At 39.8% G+C, this 20,465-nt stretch overlaps 1 long non-coding RNA gene across 1 annotated transcript in view; it reads right to left on the bottom strand.

Annotated features, from left to right (window-relative positions):
• Nucleotides 1-20,465, bottom strand: part of LOC116482014 (uncharacterized) — a 130,646-nt gene that overhangs the window by 2,575 nt on the left and 107,606 nt on the right. The window contains exon 2 of the long non-coding RNA XR_004251754.2: nucleotides 13,307-13,478. This is a non-coding gene — a long non-coding RNA (uncharacterized LOC116482014). The remainder of the gene's footprint in view (nucleotides 1-13,306; nucleotides 13,479-20,465) is intronic.

Here is a 20,465-nt window from a genome sequence, read left to right as displayed (position 1 = left end):
ATTAAAAATTTTTTTAGCCCATGTTAAATTTTGGAATTTTGGGGAGGTCTTTTTCATGGCTTAGAATATAATTTTTTCTGATTTTTTTCTTTTAAGTTCTCAATAGATGCCTACAAAAGGAATTTTTTTTTATTAGCAGAGTAAAAAATGTGTGCTTTAGTTACTTTTCACTGTTATCCCTGATGGTAACATAAGCCTGGCAGGGCTAAATGATTAGCAACTAAGACAACCGAAGTTTGTCTTGGATGGGCACTTGCTTTATATATACCTAGATGGCTTTTTTTCTCCTTTTCAGATTGTACTTCTTTTTAGATTAAGATAAAACACTGGAAATTTTTAATTAATGGAATACTTTATTTATTGCTTTAACAAATAGCTCTATTTTGTGGGAAGCCATATTCATAGATGGAAATCACACAATCTCTGGATCCCACCTAGTTCATTTAGCAGACCTAACTACCCTTGTTGGCACCACTCCCACCTAGCGGCTCTTTTCAGAATTACATAGAGAACGTCTCAGCACGACGCTCATGATACTGAAAGTCATCATCCTCAAAAGCAACCTGTTCACACAAGGAAAGAATCACAATGAACACATTAGGAAAATATTTATCAGACTGAAGCGCCTTCTGACATTTAAATTCCAAACACAGTTTGTTTGGACTTTTTTTCTTTGCAGGGTTGGGGGAGGTAAAATTATCTATTTGAAACTAGATGTAGCATGTTTTCTACACAGACAATGAAATATCCAAGAGTAACTCAAATATTTTATTAGAAATATTTAGAAATAACCTTTTTGGAATTTATTATTACTATTCATCTAAATTTCGATAAACTTCTCTATTCAGTTTCTCCTGATTACCAGGTTATGTTCAATAACATGACGCAGTCACTGATGCATGTGACAGCTGAAGGGGCTCAATGATGTGAAACTCATGTGAGAAATCATGACAGAAGATGCAGCTTTTATAACCCTGCACTGTCTACTAAATCCCAATAATCAAGCCACTTTATGAGACTGGTGATGATACTATAATGGCATCAATCTGCAGACAATTTAAAGGAATATTTCATTTTCAAAAAATATTCTGGAATACAACTGAAGAGATAAACCAATAGAAGAAGTAATTTAAGTATTTGTCCCTAGTTAATTTGTGTAATCAGCTTGACAACTTGCAAAGTCAGTGTAATTCTTTACCTAGCCCTGTAAGATCTGTCTACCAATAACGGCATTATTTAGCATATACTAAAACCATTTTTTCTTGTACTATAATCATCAAATATTCTCATACTTTAAACTCTATGAATTCCCAAATAACCAGGTTTGTATTTTAATGTCCTACAACGTTAGAAAATATTCTGTCAAAATAACACTTTAGATATTTTCCAAAACAGCATATTCTCAGATGACCTATAGCTTGCCTTCTGTCCTTCAAGGAAGGGTAATAACCTATCTTAATTGTTCCATAAATTCCTAAATAAGGGCAAGAATTTAGAGTACCACTCATGGCAAAGTTATGGTCCTAAAATTAAGAGGCTGAAACTCAAATAATTTTAAAAATTGGTTTGCATGTTATGTACGAATGGGGAGTGGGCCTTTCATTTGTCCTTTGATTATTTTAGGCGTGCTTTGTATCAGGGGAAATGTAATCTGGAGCTAAGCAAAGCAAAATTGTGACACATACCAGAGAGATCAGTTTTAAATGAGAATCAACAGAAATAATGGGGGGAAAGTCTGGAGACAGGGTTATGAGAAAGATGAAGAGACAAAATCCGTCCATTGAAGAGGCTGCCCTCACTCTCACTCAGCCACCCCATCCCACCCAGTTCTAAGGCATTCTCAGAACCACCCAGATCCCAGTTGTGACGAATTGTTCCAAATAAAGATATTCACTCAGCCATGTAACTATAGAGAATGGCAGTCATCATATTAACTGTCTTCATGAAAACATTTAATAACATAAAGCAATGATAAAGAATTTTGATGGATGCAGATATATGCACACATACTCAAATTTATAAAGCATTAAGTAGAACTAAAAAGTTGCTGCTGGCATTTTTAGCTCATGGCATTTTTCCTTAGAAATCTGGGAAGTTCATTGCCAGGCCCATAGGCTCTGCAATCCGAGAAAAGGCTGAATTATCTTGTGCATGGAGGCATCCCTGCATCTTCGCAGAGATTTTTGACAGGGTCTCTGATCTGCAGGCTGCAGAGCCACCTTTTCGGGGCCACCTGCACACAGTGGGAAACACATTGCACGCCGAGCTGTAGATGCAATAAGGGCTCCTGAAGAATCACACCCAACTTCCTGGCGTCCCGTGGCTGTTGCAATGGGAAGGCAGGAAAGGAACATCCTCTAGACCTGAGCCAGACCCAGGAGGCTGCCCACAGCTGACCCCGCGCCCCCCCACAAGCTCCCAGTGAGAAATTGCTCCAAAGTCCTCTACTTTAATATTATTATTATTAGCTCTCTAATATCTCCAAATTACCACATTTCAAGCATATGAAAATTGAAAACAAAACAACATATGGAGAGAAGATTTTTGTGGAATTGTCAACCGGTCTCCAGGAGCACACAGCAACCATTTCTTAAGCAGTCTTATCCCTGGTATTTCTCAGTTCAAGTGGGAAGACTTTCAAATAATTTAGTATTGCATTAGGTCATATATCTGAGGACTAAGATGATAAATCGGGTATAATATTCCTTTAAAGTATTAAAGGTTCAAGGAAAAAAAAGACATTAAAGACAGATGCCAGTCAGGGAGCACATTCAGGGAAGAGAGGGAGGAGGCAGGATGTCCCTCTGCCTTCGCTGCTCCCTTAAACACAGTGCTGTCCTGAAGAGCCCCCACGGTGTCCTCCTTCGGCCCCCATCCTGCTGCATCCCTCCCCCTCCTCCCATGACTGAAAACAAATTGTTTTGGGCTACAATACCCCGGGCTGTGCCTTGACCTGCATGGTACAGTGACACTGTGCGGCTTGAATTTTTACATACAGCTGCATAAAGCAATTTTCATGTAAATTTCTAGGTAAATCAGCCTGCAGTTGGTCTATTACAGGGATACATACACAAAAACCATTAAGTTTGACAGAAGATTAGAAGTTGCCCTTGTTCCTTCCTATGCCTTTCTCTGTGCCTTCGACGATGTGTCTGAAATGGGAAAATGAGAATGCCTAAACCCTCCAAAGAAGCAGGACTCTTATCTTGGGACTGTGCCTCCCCAAGGCTGGGATGTGCTGAAATCAGAACGGCTTCTCCGGGAAAGAGAGAAAACTTGGTATGAAAATCAACCGTCAAAAGATCAGGGAGAGCTGGGTAATTCTCTCTCTCTGCCCGGGGAAAGACTGGGCCACCTTCCATTACCTGGGTTCTTCTCAATGAGGCGATGGACACAAATAAACAGCCACTATGGGCCCCCAGTGGCCCCACCACTCCTATGGATGCGGACAGGCCAGCTCAATTAGCTCACAGCAGGTGGGGAAGTTTCCAGGGTCAGAAGAGCAAATCAGTCCTTCAGAGGCACCTTTCCCTGGGAGCTGGGAGCCACCACCCCTCCCTGCACAGCCAGCAACAGGAGTTAGGCAGGCGACCCAGCCATCTGGCAGCAGCCTATCTGGGCCCTCCATCTAAATGCGCTCCTGCCCAAAGGAGGCTCATTTCTTGAACATGTTCTTTTAAGGCAACAGCATACACAGAGCACAAAGTGGAAGATGTAACCAAAACCTGGCCCAGGATGTTTGTTTATGCAATCCTTAAATAATTCATCTTTATCCCTATTGAGCCCATCACAGCATGTCAAAAATAAATGTGTCGCCTTGGCCTATTGTTTGCAGCTCAGGATTGTCAAGCAAGAAGAAAATATTACAGAGACGGAGGGAGATACACGCAGGAGTGTGACCTTTAACTGCACTACCTATAACCAATCTCATCAAATTAAAGCACTGTATATTTTCCTTAATAACCTCTGATTAGGCTGGGGCTATGAGTGGACACGAACACCCGCCATTGCTATGCAGCGGGACGTCTGCTTAGCACCAGCAAAGCGTTTGGGAATAAGTGAGCAAAATGCTTTAATTTGATAGGGTTAGAATCCTGCAGGCTCTGGGGTGAAAGGTCTCCAACAGCTCCGCTCACACTGAATATGCAGAAATAAAAAAGTAAATTGCTTACATCTGCTGCAGGCGGCAGGGAAAATGATCTGATTGGATGGTCCGAGGGCTCTCCATCTCTTTTGGGTTAGAGAGAGGGTTTCAGAGCATCAAAAGCTTGTAATTGGAGTAATTCTGAATTAATGGACACACACACACACACACACACACACACACACACACACACACACACACACACACAACATTTTGAGGCAGCTGTTTGCAGAAGCCTGCCTGTTTAGGAATGCTTACAGATTGCAAAGAAGCAACTTCAAAAATAATCTTTTCTTCTCTCCAAATGAATCCTAACTATGGGTTTGAATTTGACAACAGGTAACAAGCACAACATTCTTATCTGTCTCATCCTCCTGCCACAAAGCCTGGGAGCTATCAGACCTACGTATCTGCTTGCCCACCATGTATATCTTCCTGAAATACATGTGCACTCCAGCTCTCCTTCATGCCTAAGAAGATAATTCAGAAAGGACTTCACTGGGATTCCTAGAAGTTGACAGAGAAAGCTTGGGTTTTGCGTTGCTTTGTGATGTGGGATTTAATCTGCGTATTTGATCAATAAGAATCAAAGGCAGGACTCAAGGTCTTTTGGGCACGAGCTGGTTCAGTTTCACGCAGGATGTCAGGAGGCGGCCTGCCGTGTCAACCCAATGCGTTCACAGGACAGTATGAGGGAACCTGCCTCGCAGATGACATTAGGCCTGGCTCGATCTGCTATTCTGTCTGGTGTATGATGGCGACAATGAGGCTGAGGTTGCATTTTAACTGTTTATATTTTATTTTATTATTTTATTAAGCTTACACCAGCTTGCAGATCTAAATGAGATCACCTAGTCCCATTGTCAGCAGGCTCCTGTCACATACTGAAAGCAATTGTGGCCTCCTGTGGTTGAGAGTAAGCCCCCAAGGAGGGAGATTTACTGAAACTGAACGGGCCGAGAGAATGCATCCTGTGAGGCCAACTTTCAAGAGCTATTTCTCAGCCAGGCATTGATCTGGGAAGGCAGGCTTGGCCAGACAAGCCGTGGAGGCTGAGATGGAGGTTCCCGAATACTCTTGGATGCATCAGCCTTATAGGGGCATCTCCAAGCTCCTCTGATACTTCAGTTGTAAATGGGGCTGATGTCTAAAATCAATTTTTTCCATAATTCTTATTACTGTCCAAGACTCTTTGAAATTATCTGAATAGCCTATTGTGTTTCTGCAAGGATCAGATTGATAGGTTTTACAATCCATAAACAAGCTAAACAAGATTCTAGGTATCAAATCTCATACACACACACACACACACACACACACACACACACACACACACACCCCTCTCTCCCTATCTATAATTTTTTAAACACTGACGAAGTAATAGACTGGATACAAAACTGCACAAAACAGTCTGTGTTCATCCCTCTCCAGCAAACTCTGATACATGGAAACAATGAGTCTTTTTAAATTTCTCGATTTTGGCAGGATTGCCCAGGATTGGCCACAGAGATGCCCTGACCTGGTTTCTCTTAGTAGGTTCACTATGTGCAAAGTCCTTTCCTCTGTAAGGCACTGCCTCTACCAAATGGCTCAGCTCTGGTCTCTATCATTCTGAAATCTCCTTTGTCTGCCTGGGCACTGCCACAGTCTATTGGAAGGTATTTGTCAACAATTATATGTCTATTAAAGAGTAGTCAATCAGTGTGGGCCCAAACAGCCAGGCCTCTAGGGTCTAGCTATTGATAGGAAACTGTCAATATCCCATCCAGTCCGTTTCTCAACAGACACACAGTCACCTGCCCGAAATCATTGTCGGAGAAACAGGGAAGGCCTGCTTTCATTCCTGGGTCTCTGACTTCTTCGCTTTCTGATCTAAGGTTCAGTTTGAATAAAGAGAAGCCTTTAGACTTCTGCTGAATAAAAGATGTATATTAAAATGCTATGCAAACTGAGTGGGGGTAGATATTTAATACGATTAAGAATATTATGTGAAGACTGTGCATGTAGGTGGCTGCAATTATTCCTGAAAATCGTAAAACCGGAAGAAAGTTAATAAAGGATACTTTAAATTAGCTTGACTGTAATTAATATCTATAAATACCTTCCATTCCACAAGCACAAAGTTGAGAGTTATTTACCCAATTTAAGATAAAAGGTTGTGATAGTAGCCAATATAGCTTCATGTATGCTCAATTTACAAACCTTACTGCAGATTTTGCAATTATTATTATAAAGGGCTTGTCTTTTCTTGAAAGAAGCCTGGGAGTTCCATGTGAATGTTTAAAACTAAAGCCCCCCCAAGCAAAAACCACAATGTAGAGGACGGAGAGGGGAGAAGAAAAGAAAGAAAGGAAGAAAGAGAAAAGAAACCCGAAGTAAGGCTGTATCCTTTGAACTAGCAACTCCCCTGCATCACAGAGTACACTAGTTGTCCTACAACAAAAGACGGCATCAAACCCTCTCCACAAAGGCCTGAGACACCCAACAATATTTAAAGCAGATGTAGTATTTAGCATCTCTGCACTATGTAAGATGCCCTTTTAAGATCTGTTAGAGCTAGGGTTTGTAAAATTTATGAAAACAAACATTTTCTCCTTTCTTTCGAATGTTTCCCTGGGATTTTCGGACTTCCAATGAGAGGGAGATATAAACACCAAGCTGGCTGTCCCAGAGTTCAGGTAGCACACAATTAAATTCGGAATTAATGCAGGAATAGATGTGCCCCTCGGATTGAGCTTCTTTTTATTGTACTCCTTCCATTTTCACTAAAACCAAATAATTCAGATCTAGGGAAAGAGCACGGAAAGGTCAAAATGAAGCCTAAATGTCCAGTAGAAGTTTTATAAGTTGGCATAAAGATATAAAATAAAAATTAAAAGTACTGAAATAAACTGAGATGCCTCCGGTTTCATGTAGAGTTTTTGCTCATTTTATTTCTGCTCTTCAGAATCAAAACAAAGTAGATTCAAGGTGCACATTAATCAAATTACCTATGTCCCATCTGAAGAGTGTCCCCAGTGCCCCAAGAACTCGGAGATCCTTTTTACATTTTACGACCGCAACTTAATGGCATTTAATGCATATTTAGTTTTGCAGGTACTGTTGGTGTTCAAATCCACTTATAGATACTCAAATCTAATCTACCATGTAGATGTAACGTAGACCTGCAGTTCATTTTAGATGCTCGGAGCAGGGAAATTATAAATGGACTTTACAAAATGTTCCAAGAGCATAAATAGTGAAATGGACTGGGTCAGGAACCCAAGTCGCAAAGGGTCTCTGAGTAGTTACTTCCACAGCAGACGGCCATCGTTGCAAGGGGCAGCTGATCTCCTTTTTTGAAAGCTCCATTATGTGTGTTTACAAAATAAACAATGCATGCAAGTTCATGATTGTCATCATTAATAATATGCATTATAGCAAACCGTTAAATAAATATACATGCCATAGATGTCTGCCAGACCCATCACTCCTTTTTCTCCTCCATCAGATCCAAGGCATTGTCTCTGTTGAATTAAAAAAGAAATCACTCTTCATGAAACAGCAGCAACAACAACATAGAATCATTATTTAAAATAACTTACCAATGTTCAAAAGCTCGGATTTTAAATCAGATAAGTCAGCAAGTTCAGAGTTAGGGTGAGAACTTGCTCTCATTAGTCTCACGTTTGCAAGACACAACCACAAGCCAGGAATGTAAAATGTTCTCAATGCTTCAATAATTAACTATTTTTCAAAGGAAAAGACAAGTAAATAATATGATGTTTTATGAGTTCAAGTTGAACAACTTGTGTGCTGTGAAATATTTCTATCATGATACTCTCCAAAAAATTGTTTTATAGCATAATATTTGCTTACTGACAAATTCTGTCACATTGAGATTTTTTTTAGAAAAACACGCGACGTAACTTTGAGTTTCAACTTGATAATCTAGAAATCAGTATACAACTGTTCAGATATCTTAGCAAGTTTCTTATTTAAAGCAAGTCTCTAAAAGTTTTACATGTTCATAAAAGAAGTACATCCGATTCCAGCCTCTCATTAAATAATATTCAATTTAAAAAAAAGAAAGCAAGAAAAAGTATTACCTTAAAGCAGTACTCTAACTGATAAAAATTTATATATTAAAGAACTAATGCTTGCATGAAAGAGCTTAAATTTTACTTTGTTACATTTTTAACCCATGCAGGAACACTGAAGCTAGAAAAAATGTACAACATATTTTTATACAGTTTCTACACATATAGGAAGAATAATATATGTGTCTGTGTGTGCGTGTGGCCTGTGTGTGTATACATATGTATATAAAATAAAAAAAGAACATTAGCATTATTTGCTAAAATAAAAAAGAACATTTAGTCCTGTCTGAGTTTTTCCTTTAAAGGGTGATATAAAGATTTTGTAGGGAAAATGCATAGATGACCATTAATTATGATTATTTTACGAGCCAAAGAAGAAATTCTTTGATAGTTCTAGATACAAGCACGTTACTTTCTTTTTACATAGAGCTTTTTGTTACGGGAGTAACGAAAAATTTTCAGACATTCGTTTCATAATTCTTGGCCAAATTTCCATCAGCAGAAGAGCAAATTTGTTGATGACTAAGCAGAGATTCAGAAAGCCCAGGGACCTGGCAAAGGGCACACGGCCTTTCTGTGATAGGGTGTTGATCTCCCAGCTTCCATTCACTCCATAGGGGAGTACAACTCTGTTCATGTTTCCCATCAATTGAAATAAAAACGAGAGCGAGAAAGAAAGAGAGAGAAAGGGAGAGAAAATGAATGGGAAAAAGAACGTGCTTGAATGGACTGTATGGTTTGCATGGGACTCATGTGCAGAAATTGATATTTTGCCTGTTTTTTTGTCTCAGATATAATCTTAGAAAATGTCTACCTAAGATTCTATCAGGGGTCTCCCAAAACTTGAAAATTAGCTTCTCACAGTACTGGAGAGTCCCAAAATGTTAGCAAATTAAAACAATTTGTCTCCCTGGAAGCCCGGGGTATATTCACTGCTTAGAATTGAAGAGGAATAAGGGACCCACATGTGCTTTTGTGAGTAACTGCTCTCCACAAACAACTTTTTAGACAGGCAGCCAGCCTAAATATGCTGCTCAGAGTTAGATGGGGAAAAGGTGTTGCTATGCTAGATACTTAAGAACCTAACAGACAAGAATATCTTCCTACGCTTTCTGAAAAACAAAAAAAAAAGTGGGGAAGGGGTGGCATCAGCATTATCTTCCTCTTTCCAAATTAAATATCAACATGTTTTATTTTCCACATGTTTTGGACATACATCCACTTTTAAAGAATATTTATTAAGCCTTGTGTGTCTAAAAATACAGGCCCTTCCTCTATTACAAAACTCCCCAAAAAATTCAAAGGGAGAGAAAAATCTTATATAGATTAAAATCTCCCAAGCTGACCATTCCTGAACAAACTTTATTTTACAAAATACTAGGAAAAAAAATAATTAATTCAGTGCATTTATGAAGAATACACACTTTTATTTTAAAATTCATAATGTCTAAGTACAAAAAGGTGCTAGTATAAAGAAGAAAATAAGATTTTTCAATGCAATGCTCCATAGAAATATTTTCTATTCAATTCAGTCATGTATTTTTAAAATTTTACACAAAATTAGTATATTACATTTTGGAATTATTTAAAACAAACCAGACCTTTCATTTACACACACACACACACACACACACACACACACACACACACACACTTCCTACCACAAATTTTTAGAGGCCAATAAAGAAACAGCATGGTAACATTCAGGCAACATAAAAGTATTTGTTACTCATTATTGTCTATTTAATTAGGAAGTATTATTTCCTGTTTTTCAAATCAGCAATTTCTCTCTGAACAATAGATTAGGATACACCTTCCAATAATAATTGGAAAAAAACATCTACTTCCAGCATATTGAAGGGTGAGATTCCAGCTGCTACTGGTAAAATCTATGGTATCCTACTGCCATCTACTGACCATTGTTCAAATATTATGATTTAAAGGTACAGGTTTAAATACATAAAATTAAGGAATTTTAGAAAGAAAACACTTTGAAAGCTCTACTGGAACAGCTCATTACTCTGGCAGTTGTTCCAAATGTTTGAAAATACTTCCCTAATCTGAACTGAACTCGATCTACCTGTAAATACCACCTCCTGAGCTTTGCCTTGCCCTCCACTGGTATAAAGAGGATGCTGATTTTCTCTTAAACTGTTCAGAATTCGGAGGGCAATGCTCAAGCCCATCCTATCTCTTCCCACCCACCCACTGAGCGCGCACACACACACACACACACACACACACACACACACACACACACACTCTCTCTCTCTCTCTCTCTGTTTCTGTTTCTCTCTCTCATTCGCTCAGTCCCTTTTCCAAGCTAAGCAGCCTACCTTTCTTTATTAGCTCCACATCTGACATGGTTTGAAGTCCCGTCAAAAGCCAGATAGCTGTCCTCTGAATAAACTCTTCCACGTACTTTTCTCATTAAATGCTGCATCTGAAAGAAAACACTTTGCAGAATAGATAGAGCACCTCCCTTTGCATGCTCTACCTTTGTCAATGCAACCATAGGTCACAGTCAATATTTTGGCAGCTATACATACCATGTAATAACTTGCACTCAGTAAATCTAGATCTTTCTATCTGTGTTACTGGCTGCTAAGCTATGCTCACCTAATAGACATATGCAGTTGTATTTTTGAAACTAAGAAACTATCCATACATTCATTCAGTGATCTAAGACATATTCTTATTGGTGATGGTCCATGGTTCCAGCCTGTCAGTACATTTGTATCCTAATTCTGCTATCTTTTCCAATTTCATAGTGGTCTTGTATTTGTTATTGATCAATATTATTTGTGTAGTTATTTATTTTTCAGACAGAGTTTCACTCTGTTGCTCAGGGTGGAGTGCAGTGGCATGATCACAGCTCACTGAAGCCTTGACCTCTCAGGTCCAAGCAATCTTCCCACCTCAGCCTCTGAAGTGGCTGAGATCACAGGCATGCACCACCACGCCTGGCTAATTTTATTATTATTTATTTAACTTACCATCAGCCACTCCCCTCCAAACCACTTTTCTGTATTTCTCTGGACATCCTCCAGTATGATCAGTATGGGAATAGTTTCAAGGATGTCATTCAAGTGCTTTGTGCAGTGCCTAGCACATGACAAAACCTTGATGTGACAGCTCTTCTTATGATTATCATCAATAAAAATAATTAGTACAAATATATGATACAAATAAAACCTATGACATAAATAACCATGAAACAAAGATCAGTTCTAATAATACAATCATTCAATCAATTGTCATTCGCAACTAAAGCTCATCTTCTGCCCTTTCTGCTCTTCACGCAGGTAAAGGTCCTCTCCTCCAGCAGGACCCTCGGCTCCCAGAGGACATCACCTTAGCAGGAGTCTCAGTGCTTTTGGACAATTAGCAGTCATCTTGCAAAATGCCCCTTCCCACTGTCCCCACCTTGGCTTCAGATCTTCTCCTAAGAGACATTCTTCCTATTGAGGAGGAAGCCACATTCTGAATCAAAGAGAAGGTGGAAGCAGAAGAGAAGAGAAAGAGCCTGCACCTTCCGCCCTTGCTCTGCAGCAACTTTTGGAGCCACTGAGCTGAGCCAGGACCTCTGTCTGCTGCTGGCTCCGCCCCTTGCTGTGAAGGCATCAGCAGGTGACACCACGTCCCTGAGCCTGTCTCAGCGCATCCCGGGACTGCCACAGACTGACACAGCTCCGGTGCACAGTCCACGTTTTCTGTTCCTTGACACAACCCAGAATGAAGATGTTTAGGTCAGAGTTATTGAGTTTTAATAAAACCCTGTATGTGCTGGGATCTAGTAACTCATTTTTAACTCCTAGAAATTGGACCAATATTGACAGCTTTTGCTTAATCCAGAACAGCTCATTGAGAAAGGGGTCAATATCTCTCCCACTAGGAAAAAAAGACAAATTGAACATTCACCAAAATTTCAAACTGTATATTTCTTTAAAATAAATTAGTTTTTAAATACTAAAAACAAAATTCAATGGTTTAAAAAGTCCATTGATGTAGGAAAACCCGAAAAATCACCTAACAAGTAAAACAATCCTCTTCTGATAAATGTCATAAGAACCAGCTAAGATTTTCAACCTCTGGCTAAATGTTAGGGCCTGGAATAGCACATTTGTATAACAAAGTTATAAAATATATGGGAACCAGAAATAAGAGAAACAGGCACTAATAAAGGCTGATTTCAAAAAATACCTTCTTTGGGCACTCTGGCAGGGGCAGCCAGAGAGTGGAGCTCTCTCAGACAGCTGGTCTCCTCGCCTGATTTCCAGAGGTCTCTAAGGCACTGGGACTGGGAGTCTGGACCTAACTGCAGACCGTAGCCAATGCAGATCCTCCAAGGCCAGCACCAGCAGCCATACCTGACACACAGGAAGACTTGCAAAAATGCAGTGGAAACAGCAGGTGGAAGGTTTCATGTTTTCTGCTGTATGCCCCTCTCTCCTGCTTCAGTCTCCTCTCATGAGCCTGCACTAATTAAACAAAGTAATAGGTCATTGTTCTCCTTATACCGCACTACTTCTTCCCCCTTTATCCAAGTTCCTTCAAACTCGTAGGCTCATTCATTCACCTTTTCAAGCCTCTCTCTTTCTCTCTCTTACTCTTGCTCTATCTCTCATTCTCTTTCATTGAAGTTTTGTTTTGAAATCAATGTTTCATGTTATAAAATTATAAATGAAAATATATTTTAAGAAAGCAAGACCTGAGCTTCCTGCCTCACCACACCACAGTTTTTTCCCTAGAACTCTTAACTCCATTTTTTTTTTCCTTTTCAGCAGTTACTTCTATAATCTCTAAAAATGTTGTTTGCACAGGTACTGCTATTTCTTGATGTATCTACTTTAGACATTATGTATTTCTTTTATGCCCTTGCTTTCATTCAACATAAACTTGGTTTAGTAGGGCTTTTGTCTATTATATTTTGTGCTCTGAGGATGTAAGTGGAGCGACTATAACTTTTGTTGTTTCTGTCTTCCATTTTTTCCCAAAGAAGTAGCAGATGGAAAGCATAGATATAGGTGCTTCCTCATCTGGGAATCTATTAAAGTATGCATCTTCTTCCTGAAGTGCTTACCAAACTAATCCTCTCCACTTAAACAGCCATCAGGATCATCCCATTTATTCTGAGGAAGAAAAACTGAGGAAAACTCCATTTTTCTATTACAACTATCATAGCTGAGATTACTTCATTTTTTCCAGCTTTAAGTTCATTTTTCAGCTTTAAGTTCATCTTTCTATGTCCTCATCTATAAGAGAAAAAATAGATTACCATGACACTAAGATGTCACAATATTTAAGGTTTCAAAAGAATTAACTTGGATTAATAGGAATTCAAGTAGCACAGAGAACAATTTTTAACAATAGTGCTTAAAATCAAAAGGGGATCCTGATTAACTGTGCATCATTGTGGAAGTTTGTTACTGAGGAGTCACCACTCACTTTGGGGCCTGCTGTTGATGCCTGACTTGCGGGGACACAGCCCAGAGACAACACACTCAGAAAAGCAGAGAAAGGGCTGCTCGTTCTTTCACGTCTCCTGAATCTTCCTTCCTCCAAGACAGGCACCACATGGCATGAAAACCACTCTTCCGGCCGGGCGCAGTGGCTCACGCCTGTAATTCCAGCACTTTGGGAGGCCGAGGCAGGTGGATCACGAGGTCAGGAGATGGAGACCATCCTGGCTAACACGGTGAAACCCCGTCTGTACTAAAAAATACAAAAAATTAGCCGGGTGTGGTGGCGGGCGCCTGTAGTCCCAGCTACTCGGGAGGCTGAGGCAGGAGAATGGCATGAACCCGGGAGGCGGAGCTTGCAGTGAGCCGAGATCACGCCACTGCACTCCAGCCTGGGTGACAGAGCGAGACTCTGTCTCAAAAACAAAACAAAACAAAACAAAACAAAAGAAAAACACTCTTCCACACCCCACACACATTCCCAGATACACAGGGCGCCCAAAATGTGTACAAGTACACCACACGGCTTCCATTAGAAAATCAAATTTGTCTTGTTTTGTTTTAGTGAGAATGAAGAGAACCAAAAAGCCAATAAACAAGCACACACACACACACACACACGGGCTCACACATATGCACAAATGCAAGCAAACATGCACACATACACATCTATGTATACACTGTGACTCAGCAGCAATTGTGGCTTTAATGGAGGAAACCACAATCTGTGAGACATATTTGAAAAAAAAGGAAGCAGTTGAATTGGAATGGGGTTATTTTCCTTGGGAAGATGCCTAGCAGAGTGTTTGACAAATGATTGGCATCCTATGTACAGTTTCTCTCTGTATCACTCTTTCTAAGAAGCCTAGTTTCTTTAACTCATGCAAACAAGAATCCTTCATATTTTGAATAAGAGGTTGTCTATAAGGGGCCGCCCAAAATTTTAGAGTAACAAGCTGAAGCTGAGAACCTCCTCTCAACAACAAATAAATAAAACAGAGCTAAAAAAAAATCCATCCATTTTGCTTATCTGTTGAATGTTGGAAAAATTTTATGTGCTAAATAAAATTTGATTTTATTTTTTATTTCCAAAGCAATAACACTCAATGTTTATGAGGGTTCAGGAAATTTTCTAGAAAATTATTCAGTCTCATAGAACATCAGTGGAAGGGCAATGCGGCTTTTCCAAAAAGCGATTTGGTGATACGCTTCAAAGGCACCCAAAATGTGCTTCTCCTTGATCTATAAAATTCCATTGTTCAAAATGTATACTAAAACACGCCAATCAGCTCTATACGAAGATTTGTATTCCAAAATGTTTGCTATGGAATTATTCACGGTGATTTCAAAAATAAGAAAAACTATACATATGCAAATAGGACAAGGAATGTATAATAAAGACCTGAGCTTCATGCCTCACTGCACCCCAGTTTTTCCCCCAGGACTCTTAACTCCCTTCATTTTTTTTCCTTTTTAATAAAAAAATGAGAAGAAATATGTATGTATAATCATTGTTGGATATAACAACAAGGGGTATTTGTGGTGCATCTTTATGATGACATACTCCACAGCCAAAGATGGCATTATGGATATTTTATTTAATAAAAAGAATGCTATGTTATACAGTTAAGCAAAGAAGGTCATTTACAAAATAGCATATTTCACATGATTTCTGTTTTGTTAAAAATAACATGCATAGTATTTCTATAACTTCCAAAGGGTAATGCCTTTATAGTAGGATTCAAGACATTCTTCTTTCTCTTTTTGTGTAGGTATATGTTCGAAATCTCCTCTGATGAATTTATACAATTTTATTATGAAAATATTACTAGAGAAAAAATAAAAATATACACAATAACAAATAAAAATATACATGATAACAGCTGATGAAGTCAATGAGAGCCAGGGTAATTGCTGCATGGGGAAACGTCCGTGAGGGGAAAAAAAACTAGGGGAAGACTGCTCCTTAGAGTTTTGGAATAAAGCCAACAGAGTCCTCTAGTTACAATTATGGTCAAATTTTAAGAACACCTTATTCTTTTCAATCTCTCTTCCTTCCTAGACTGCAGCTGTCTTCAAGCAACCTATGAGTAATTAAAATGTGGCCCATGGACAAGCTTCCATATTTTGATAAATACATGTTGATAAAGGCAGACAGAGCAATGAATACGTGTTTCTTGTGAAAATAATCCTCTCCAAACATGCTGTACTGTTTCCTTGTAACTCTGCATTTGTGGTAGATTGCTAATGTACTTTTGATTAAGAACAATATTTGTATCCTATATCATCCATTTAAAAGAAAAAAAAAAAAGATCTGGCCCCATAAGACAAACGTATGTAGAAATCTTGGCCTTAGTTCCCTGTGAATTAGACGCCCTGTTCTCCAACACTGGGCAGGAGCCAGTTGTGCTGCAGAAGTGGAATCAAGCGCAGTGATTTCTAACACATTAGGAATCCCGACACCTCGGAATGAGTTGCTATTTCAGCATAAGCACTGCCTGTGAAATCTGTCTCCGAATTATGAAGGTAAAGATGTCTTTGGTATAATGGCTAAGTTAAACTTGAACCAACATGTCCTAAATACGCAGGTTTTCTGAGGGCTGGGGAGGTTTGGGTGCTGAGAATGGTGAGCAAAGAGCATTTTCTTAAAAATGCAGTGGGATATTTCAACAGAAATTTCAGCCATAGCCCAACATCATAAATACCAGCTTCCAACATGATATCTCAGAATGGATGGAACATTTTCAAAAAGTTTGCTAAAAATTGGTCACAAGATATTTAACACTTCACCTAGATTGTGGACATAAAAGGACCTGGAATATTTCTGAATCTGACCACCATAGATTTGGCAGATAAGATACAGAACATCCAATTCACTTTGAATTTCAGATAAAGAATGATTTTGTTTTAGTATCAGTATGTCCCAAATACTGCATGGGACATATTTATACTAATTTTTTTCTTATTTATCTGAAATTGAAAAATAATGGGCATGTTTCCCCAACTCCAATCCTGGCAACCCTTTATCACTACCTCCTGGAGAAAGAGGCTTGAACAGCCCAGTGCATATAGCTGAAATGTGAGTCTGGATAGCTTAAATGTGTGTCTCTGTTGTTTGGGGCCACAGTGCCTAGGCTGGTTTCTCTGATGGCGGAACACGGGAGTGGCTGATGCTATGTGGGCACAGACTTGCACCCCAGAGTTTGTTAGGAGAATGGTTGCTTGATATTTCCTGTTGTCCAGCTGTGATCCACACAGGATAAAGGTCTCGGCTTGCCTTATACATGACAGAGGGTCACCAGGAAAGAAGAGAACTACAGTAGAAACTGGTCGGAAGCAGCGAGGAAGTCACAAGTGACCAGTTGAAGCTGGGGGCGGTATTAAACCCACCAAGAGAGAACAATTGGTGAGAGGGGCTCAGAGATGTGTGTGTGTGTGCGTGTGTGTGTGTCACTGTGTGTGTGACATAGATAGATAGATAGATAGATAGATAGATAGATAGATAGATAGATAGATAATAGATAGATAGATAGATAGATAGATAGATAGATAGATAGATAGATAATAGATAGATAGAGGATAATCTCAGAATAGAATATTTTAAATATATGCCAAGATCAGAGAGTACAGAGCTGGGTAACCAGGTCAGTAACAGTCAGGTAAGAAGTCACCTGTAAAACTAGCCAGGTGTGGTGGTGTGCACCTGTATTCCCAACTACTCAGGAAGCTGAAGAGTATCTCTTGATCCCAGGAGGTAGAGGCTGCAGTGAGTCATGACTGCACCAGTGCACACTAGCCTGGGTGACAGAATGAGACTCCAGCTCTTAAAAAATACCCATCTGTTTCTCTGTTGGTCTTAACTCTTTTCCTTGCTGTGACTCCAATCCTGTCAGCCTCATAACCATTCTGAGCTAGAGGGAGGAGGAAGCACGGAGAATCTTGCGGGATGAGAAGGAAGTCAGCCTGACCTCCCAGCCATCTGGTCAGTGGTCAGCATGAAGTGAGACAGAGCCAGAAGAGAGGAATGCTGAAGAAAGAATATTTTCTCATGATTAACAGGACTGGACGTTTAAATAATTAAATTGAGGTAGTGCTTTTGTGACTCTAGTGGTTGCAGAAACTAACAGTGATAAGCAAAATCATGGATGAACCACAGATGAACTATGCAGAGTGGATTTAAAGGTAAATGAGAGACAAAAATACAGCACCCGCGGGCCCTGCTTGTTGAAGGTCAAGCTACATTTATTTTTATTAAGGTTCGGGTGCATCATAAGAAAACTATGATTATTTGAGGATTATATTTTATCCCTATTATTTTTAATTTAAGGTTTTAACTAGAATAGCCATGATTTCCTGACATTTCCTGGATTTGGATGACATAGATAACATGCAAAAGAAAAAAATGGTGGCGTGATAACATGTAAAAGAAAAAATGGCCACGTGCTTCTCAAATTGGTAAGACTGAGGTCTTCGCTATTGGTTGTAACCATTTGTTGCTACAATAGATTCCATTTTACTTCAGAAAGGGTTCCCACTATAATCTACACCCAGGAAGTTGAGGAGAAAGGAACCGAATGTTATTTGGCCCTATGTAGTGTATGCTTTATCTCAGTTTATCCTCACAATAACTGGTTGAGTCCATGATTACCAATGGACGGATACAGAAACTGAGGCTGGAGTAGCTTATCTGGCTAGATTCAAAGTCAGAGTGACCCTCTGAGGGCTCTATCCACCAGTGTTGCCATTATCTGCCACAAGAACAGACGGCCACAGTCTGAGCACCATTGTCTTTGACCAGCGGGAAAGACCCCATCTATACATCTCCATCATTTGTCCTGGGAGGGCTGGCCCTCAGAAGCGCTACTGCCTGAAACTCCTCTCTGGCTCCCTTGGTCCATGTGTTTACTGCACCCCACTCCACCTCAGCCCACAAAGGAGTCCATAAATGGGGTACAGAGTTAGCTTGTGTTCTGAACCCTGAAACTCAAGAAGGCAGGGTGACAGCAGGACAGCAGCCCAGGACTGACTAGGGCTCACCTACAACCAAGAGTGTGTGGGAGTGGACAAGGCCCAAATGCTGTGCAGCTGCAGATTGCATGTCTGAGAATGAGGCAGTCAGACTCTATGCTCTCAAAGTCTCTTTCTGCCAGAAAACCCATGACTTTTCCTCTCCCTAGAGAACTGGAAAGATCAACTTACATTCCAGCAGAAATAACCCAAAACCCAAAACCGAACATCTTTGCCCAGTGACCTTTCTGCAGGGGTCAGGCCAAGAGCAAGATTTCCCTACACTCCCTCCTCAGGGTTTCTTAGTGGTCAAGTAAGACCTAGAACACTTTAATTCTTTTTAATTTTTTTAATTGAGAAATGCCAAAATAGATTTATAAAAATTATAACAAATATTAATAGTTTACATTTAAAAATTAAGTAAAATGATAAATTTTCTCATGAACCTTATCAATATATCTGTGACTGCAGGTATGATCTTACATGGAAATGACCCCACAAGTCTAAAGTTAAGGCCCCACCTGAATTAGAGACTGTCCTGCACTTGCCTTGTGATGGGTCTTGTTCCTGAGGTTCTAATAGACACCAAAATATTGAAGTTTATTTTGCCACTTTTCAAAATGAAAATGCCAGCAGTCATCCAGTAGTTTCTTATCCCAAATCATATATCCTAGAGTTGAAACATCTGAATTGTCCACAGACTAGACTCTTCCCATCATTAGCCATAATTTGTTCTAGAGAATCGTCAAAGGTATGGCCTCTGGTTTTCACTCCCTCATGCGGGATAATTATTCCTGAAATCATTGTGAAATTAAAGTAATGGGTCACAAGAAATATATCAAAGTAAACTTGGAGGCCTGCAGGGAGGTAAAAGTAATAGTAAGAATTATAAGAACAGCTGTTCCAATTGATGTTACTAGCGGCCAGCGAGCATGTATGAAGGTTAACCACACGGACTTTGGAATCAGACAGATTTGAGCTCAATTCTTACTTGGGAGTTATATGTAAATACTTCAATTTCACTAATGTCCTTTTGTCAATCATAAAGAGTTTTGTCAGGGTTAAAGATAATCTGGCATGGTGTCTGGTGTCCTGAAAATATGCAACAAATATTAGTCATTGCTATTCTTGCCATTGACAGTATTGGTGGTTGTGGTAGCAGTAGTAATAGAAGGAGTAGGAGGAGGAAGAGAAGGAGTGGTGGTACTAATAGTGATGAGAAAATATAAGAAAACCAGTGACTAGGCATTTGTCTTCTATCAGCTCATGCCTAAATAAGCACGCAAGAGTCTCACACAAAATAATTAGGAATAAAAGAGAGCACACAGAAGGACTCTAAGTGGTTGAAGACATTTTAAGAACGATGACAAAGCCTTAAGGGTGAAGAGGAATTGGTTGAGCACAAAACAGATGGGAAGTATAGTGAGCATCGGATATTCCTGGCACGAGGAGAGTTTGGAAGGTTGGAAGGAGCCCAGGGTGCCTGGTTGAAACAGCACCATGGGAAAAAAATTCATGAACCAATATCACCCTTTTCCTCAGTGCCAGCTTCAGGACCAGGAACTTTGTGGCCAAGGCAGCAGGGAGCCCCACTGGCTGCCAGTGATATCTGTTACTATTCATTTATTTGCTCATTCAATAGACATGGTCTCTAGAATGTGCCAGGCCCTGCAATGTTGCAACCAAGCAGTGAAAAAAGGCCTCCTGCATTTGCTGCAACACCAGCACTAGTTTAGCATCCACTGACCTCCTATAAGCTGCCCTTGCCTTGAA

The sequence above is a fragment of the Hylobates moloch genome, unplaced genomic scaffold (assembly GCF_009828535.3).
Source record: "Hylobates moloch isolate HMO894 unplaced genomic scaffold, HMol_V3 SCAFFOLD_14, whole genome shotgun sequence".
NCBI classification, from domain to species: Eukaryota; Metazoa; Chordata; class Mammalia; order Primates; family Hylobatidae; genus Hylobates; species Hylobates moloch.
Note: the sequence above shows the minus strand (reverse complement) of the source record. Positions and strands in the feature narration are given on the sequence as shown.